Source organism: Tachyglossus aculeatus, chromosome 2 (genome assembly GCF_015852505.1).
Source record: "Tachyglossus aculeatus isolate mTacAcu1 chromosome 2, mTacAcu1.pri, whole genome shotgun sequence".
Taxonomy (NCBI): domain Eukaryota; kingdom Metazoa; phylum Chordata; class Mammalia; order Monotremata; family Tachyglossidae; genus Tachyglossus; species Tachyglossus aculeatus.
In genome coordinates, this window is record NC_052067.1 from 4188474 (window position 1) to 4195424 (window position 6951).

Sequence of the window (6951 nt, forward strand, 5' to 3'; positions counted from 1 at the left end):
TTTGTTGAGTCCCTACTAGACACTAGACACTGTACTAAGCGCTTGGGAAAGTGCACCAGAAGCACAATATGTTCCCTGCCCACAAGGAGCTTCCATTCAAATGCAAAAGACAGATTCATTCATTCATTCATTCAATCGTATTTATTGAGAGCTTACTGTGTGCAGATATAAATGTACTTCCAACTAGTAGAATCACACACACAAACACACAGTTTTTATGAGTGAGTGAACAGGAGAGGTACAATCTCTCCCCATTCTGGCTCAGGAGAATGCAAATGGGCCAATTATTCTTTGTGTAATAATAATAATACTTTTGGTTAATTGCTTTCCATGTGCCAAGCACTGTGCTAAATGGTGAGGTAGACTGTGACTACCCACTGTTCTAGACTGTGAGCCCACTGTTGGGTAGGGACCATCTCTATATGTTGCCAACTTGGACTTCCCAAGCGCTTAGTACAGTGCTCTGCACACAGTAAGCGCTCAATAAATATGATTGATTGATGATTGAATGAATGAATGAATACAAGATAATCAGGTCACACAAGGGGCTCAATAGTCTATGTAGGAGGGAGAATAGGAATTGAATCTCCATTCTGCAGATTAGAGAACTGAGGCCCAGAGAAGTGAAGTGACTTACTCAAAGTCTCACAGCAGACGAGCGGCAGAGAGGGGGTGGAGAACGCAAGTTCTCAACTTCCAGCCCTGGGCTCCATCCACAAGGCCAAACCGCTTCCCAGGACGTTAAGGTGATTCTCCATCCAAGCGGGAAGAACCCACCATTTTGTTCGTTTCGATTCCACAAGGGGAGGAATAGAAGCAGGACTAGGGTTGTCCCTTCATCTCCAGCGATATACTCATTTTTCTCCTGCATTGTCGGCAGAATGCCAGCTGGGATGCGATTTCAGAATTAAAAGCAATGTAATTAGTTCCTTTTATATGTTTGGTAATCTTGTTAAGACAACCCATTAAGTGTCCTGGCAATTGGAAATTACCAGATTTCTGCACATATGCCTTTCCTTTGTGAATACCAATTATTCCTAAATGAAGCAATTGTTCGAAAAAATTTGAAAGAAAAAAGAAAAACCCTGCATTGGGGAGTTTTTCCTGCTGGTGATGAGCTAATCCCTTAAAAGCCGATAACGAACGGTATTATGTTATCTTGGCAAAACTTACAAAATACACGCGACCCCGGAGTTGCACGGAATTATCGTGGGTCTTTTTGGAAAAAAATGGTTTGCTTGTTTGGAACGTTTAACATGCTGGATAATTCTGTGTAAATATTTCTGTTTTGCTGAAATCGACAGGTTAATTTTAAAATTCCTTCAAACCCTGCAATGAGAAAGGCTTGGAAATAAAGAATAAAGTTGTCTACCATTGGCTACTTTATTTTCTGAGAAAGTTCTTCCATCCAATAGCAGACCGACTGTGTTTTTTAATCTGTGAATGACATATCCATTTTGGAATTTTTCCAACTTTTTCCCCTCTAGACTGTAAACTCTTTGTGGGCAGGGAATTTTTTACTGTACTCTCCCAAGTGCTTAATCACACACACGAAGCACTCAATAAATACCATTGATTGATGGATTGATTTTCCTCCCGAGTCATGATGTGTTCACAGAAAAGAAAACTGTTTTCTCCTGTTGGAAGGTAAGCTCCTTGGGGATAGCCAATGTGTTCATAATAATAATAATAGTTATTGTATTTTGTTTGTTAAGTGCTTATTGTGTGCCCAGCACCATACTAAGTGCCGGGTGGATACAAGTAAATCGGGTTGGACACAGTCCCTGTCCCATGTGGGGCTCACAGTCTCAATCCCCATTTTACAGATGAGGGAACTGAGGCCCAGAGAAGTGAAGTGACTTGCCCAAGGTCAGACAGCAGACAAGTGGCAGAGCCAGGATTAGCGCTTAGTACAGTGCCTGGCACATAGTAAGTGTTCAACAAATACTATCACCACCATCATCCTAAGAACAATAAATGCTCTTTGTGCAATTTCTACTCTATTTTTGTTTTGTCTTTTATTTTAACCATAATGATATTTGTTAAGCACTTACTATGTGTCAAGCATTGTTCTGAGTATTGGGGTAGATACAAGATCGTCAGGTCGGGCACCGTCCCTATCCCACCTCAGGGGTCCACAGTCTGAAGTGGAGGGAGAACAGACATTTGAATTCCCATTTTGCAGATGCAATCTTCTATTGACATAGTCCAAATATTGCAGTATCCCACACTGAATTCTAGGTAGGTTTTCTGTGCAAATGATCAGTCCAAGTCTCCCCACTCCTCAAAAACCTCCAGGGGTTACCCATCCAATCAATCAATCAATCAATCATATTTATTGAGCGCTTACTGTGTGCAGAGCACTGTACTAAGCGCTTGGGAAGTACAAGTTGTCAACATACAGAGACGGTCCCTACCCAACAGTGGGCTCACAGTCTTGAAGAAAATGCAACTACTGCATTGGCCGGGAATCGAACCCGGGTCAACTGCTTGGAAGGCAGCTATGCTAACCACTATACCACCAACGCTGCTCTAAGCGCTGGGGAGGTTACAAGGTGATCAGGTTGTCCCACGGGGGGCTCACAGTTTTTATCCCCATTTTACAGATGAGGGAACTGAGGCCCAGAGAAGTTAAGTGGCTTGCCCAAAGTCACACAACTGACAGTTGGTGGAGCCGGGATTTGAACCCATGACCTCTGACTCCAAAGCCCGTGCTCTTTCCAGTGAGCCATGCTACTGTCTCGCCCCTTTCAAAGCCTTACTGAAGGCCCAACTCCTCCAAGAAGCCTTCCCTGACTAAGCCCTCATTTCCTTTTCTCCCACTCCCTTCTATGCCATGCTAATTCACTCCCTTTATTCACCTTTCTCTCAGCTCCATGGTGCTCTTGTCCATGCTGGTAATTTATTTATTCATATTAATATCTGTCTCCCCTAGACTGAAAGCTCACTGAAGGTAGGGAATATGTATCACCTTTGTCATTTTGTACTCTCCTAAGTGCTTAGTACAGTGCTCTACACATCGTAAGTGCTCAACAATTACAATTTATTGCTTGATTGATTAAGTGGAGAAACAGGGCTGCCTGTTTATTTGTTTGTTTTCCTGATCCCTGTTCCTGGGGGCAGGGATGAAAACATCCAGGCACCAAAATAGCATTGTCATTTAAAAGAGAAGAAAAGAAAGCACGTTTCCTCGTGTTTTCTCTCTGAAAAGATGTCTCCCGCTTTGAGGGCTGTTGTTTTCTTTCTTGGGCATTGTTGGAAGCTGAAGAGGACGTGATTTCTGAATGAAATCAGATATTCTGTGGATAATTTATGTTGCTCCCTCTTAGGAAAAAAATGAAAGCAAAAAATAGAAGCAACACAATAGCGCTTTAATTTTTTTTAATGGCATTTATTGAGCTCCTACTATGTGCAAAGCACTGTTTTAAGCACTAGAGAGGTTACAAGGTGATCACATTGCCCCACAGGGGGCTTACGGTCTTCACCCCCATTTTACAGATGAGGTAACTGAGGCACAGAGAAGTGAAGTGACTTGCCCAAAGTCACCCAGCTGACAAATGGCAGAGCCAGAATTTGAACCCGTGACCTCTGACTCCAAAGTCCGTGCTCTTCCACTGAGCCATGCTGCTTCTCTTTGACAATGACTCAGTTGGACTTAGGTTGTGAGCCCCATAAGCGGCAAGTATCTTGTTTAATTCCCATCCATCCAGTCTCTCCCAGCTCTAAGAGCAGTGTTCTGCCTATTATTACATTTAATGATTATGGTATTTACTATCAGCCAAGCATTGTTCTAAACGTGACACGAGATAATCAGGTCGGACACAGTCCCTGTCCCGCATGGGGCTCACACTCTTCATCCCTATTCTACAGATGAGGGAACCGAAGCAAAGAGAAGTTACATGCCCAAGGTCACCCAGCAGACTGGTGGTGGAATAGGCATTAGAATCCAGGTCCTTCTAATTTCCAGGCCCATGATCTATCTACTAAGCCACAATGCTTCTCATTAAGTCATGCAGTGTGGCTCGGTGGAAAGAGCCCGGGCTTTGGAGTCAGAGGTCAAGGGTTCGAATCCCAGCTCCGCCAATTGTCAGCTGAGTGACTTTGGGCAAGTCACTTCACTTCTCTGGGCCTCAGTTACCTCATCTGGAAAATGGGGATTAAGACTGTGAGCCCCCCGTGGGACAACCTGATCAACTTGTAACCTCCCCAGCACTTAGAACAGTGCTTTGCACATAGTAAGCGCTTAATAAATCCCATTATAAAAAAAAAGTCATGGTGCTTCTCAATGGGAGGGAAAGCATAGTTGAAAATATGTATTTTATATGTTTTTATAAACATATACATAAGTTTTTATATACATATGCATATGCATATGTATGAAAACTAAATATATCCCAAACTGAACTCCTTATCTTCCTTCCCAAACCTTCTCCTCTCCCTGAATTTCCCATCACTGTGGGCAGCACTACCATCCTTCCGGTCTCACAAGCCCGCAACCTCGGTGTCATCCTCGACTCCGCTCTCTCGTTCACCCCTCACATCCAATCCGTCACCAAAACCTGCCGGTCTCACCTCCACAACATCGCCAAGATCCGCCCCTTCCACTCCATCCAAAACGCTACCTTGCTGGTTCAATCTCTCATCCTATCCCGACTAGATTACTGCATCAGCCTCCTCTCTGATCTCCCATCCTCCTGTCTCTCCCCACTTCAGTCTATACTTCACTCTGCTGCCCGGATTATCTTTGTACTGAAATGCTCTGGGCATGTCACCCCCATCCTCAAAAATCTCCAGTGGCTGCCGTCAACCCGGCGCACATCCTCCCCCTGGCCCGGAATGCCCTCCTTCCCTCCGCACATCCACCAAGCTAGCTCTCTTCCTCCCTTCAAAGCCCTACTGAGAGCTCACCTCCTCCAGGAGGCCTTCCTAGACTGAGCCCCCTTTTTCCTCTCCTCCTTCCCATGCCCCCCACCCTACCTCTTTCCCCTCCCCACAGCACTTGTATATATTTGTACAGATTTATTATTTTATTTTACTCGTACACATTTACAATTCTATTTATTTTGTTAATGATGTGCATGTAGCTTTCATTCATTTGTTCTGATTATTTTGATGATGATGATGATGATGATGGCATTTATTAAGCGCTTACTGTGTGCAAAGCACTGTTCTAAGCTCTGGGGAGGTTACAAGGTGATCAGGTTGTCCCACGGGGGGCTCACAGTCTTAATCTCCATTTTATCCCTCCCAGCGCTTAGAACAGTGCTCTGCACATAGTAAGCACCTCACAAATGCCATTATTATTATTATTATCATTATCACTGTGTCCAACCTGATTAACTTGCATCTTCCCCACCCCTTAAAACAGTGTTTGGCACACAGTAAGTGTTTAACAAATACTATCGTTATTATTATTATTACTTAACAATGGGAGGGAAGACAAATGTGAAAATTAGGCACAGATCTTGTCCTTCAAGGGACTCTCAATTAAGGATTCCCTATCCTCAAACCCCCTGAACTAGGAGTCAGGAGGCTTGTGTTCAAATCCCACCTCTGCCCATAGATTGTTGTGTGGCCCTGGGTAAGTCCCCCCAAACCTCTCTGAGCTTCTGCTTTTTCATGCTTACCCTCCCTCTCTCCCTCTAAGATGCTGAACCCCATGTGAGGATGGAATCGAGCCCAATTCGACCAACTCCTATCTACACCGGTGCTGGTTATCGCGTAAAAGCTTAATAAATGCCATTAAATAAAAATAAAGGAAACCCCATCCAACCTCAATTTTTCCTAGCATGACTGATTTCATTGCCAAAAGCTCATCGCTTTCACCAGAGCGGATCAGTTTGGGCCGAGGAATGTAGGCTTGTCTTGATTTGGGCAGGAGAAACAAGAGAACCTCAAGGCTCCATTCACGGCTTTTCCTTAAAGGATTTGGATCCATGGGTCGGTGGAAGGCAGAAACAATTAGCAGACCAGGAGTAGCATTCCCGCAAAGGAAGTGAACTCTCCCTCTTCTTTTATGGCATCTGTTAAGCGCTTACTATGCGGCAGGCACTGTTCTAAGCACTGGAGTAGATCCAGGCTAATCAGGTTGGACAGAGTCCCTGTACTCTCTGGGGCTCACAGCCTTAATCCCCATTTTACAGGTGAGGGAACTGAGGCCCGGAGAAGTGAACTGACTTGCCTAAGGTCACACAGCAAACAAGTGGCGGAATCGAGACTAGAACCCAGGTCCTTCTGACTCCCAGGCCTGGAGTCTATCCACTAAACCCTAATTTCCCCTACTCCCTCTCCCTTCTGCATCACGCTTGAACTTGGATTTCTCCTCTTAAAGCACTTGATATTCATTCTACACCTTCAGCCCCACAGCACTTATGTATGTATGTATAATTTATATTAATATCTGTAAGTTCCTGGTGTGTTGATAATGTCACTACAAGCTCTGTTGCACTCTTCTCTCCCATTTATTCATAGAGTCGAATTTATTGAGCACTTACTGTGTGCAGGGCACTGTACTAAGTGCTTGGAAACTACAATAGAGCAATAAAGAGAGACAATCCCTGCCCACAATGGGCTCACAGTCTAGAAGAGGGGAAATAGACATCGATATCAGTAAACGCTTAATACAGCGCTCCCAAACACTTCCAAATGATTAGTGCAGTGCTCTGCGCACAGGAAGCAGCTTGGCCTAGTGGATAGAGCATGGTCCTGTGAGTAATAAGGACCTGGGTTCTAATTCTGGCTCTACCGTTCAGCTGCCGTGTGACCTTGGGGTAGTCACCTGTCTACACAATTCATTTTGTTTTGTTGTCTGTCTCCCCCTTCTAGACTGTGAGCCCGTTGTTGGGTAGGGACCGTCTCTACATGTTGCCGACTTGGACTTCCCAAGAGCTTAGTACAGTGCTCTGCACACAGTAAGCACTCGATAAATACGACTGAATGAATGAATGAATG

The 6951-nt window shown here is 44.4% G+C and overlaps 1 non-coding gene across 1 annotated transcript; it reads right to left on the bottom strand.

The window, feature by feature from the left end:
* Positions 1-2456: 2456 nt before the first annotated feature.
* On the bottom strand, positions 2457-2528 carry TRNAG-UCC. Its single transcript has one exon. It is a non-coding gene; the product is annotated as a tRNA-Gly (tRNA).
* Positions 2529-6951: the final 4423 nt, after the last annotated feature.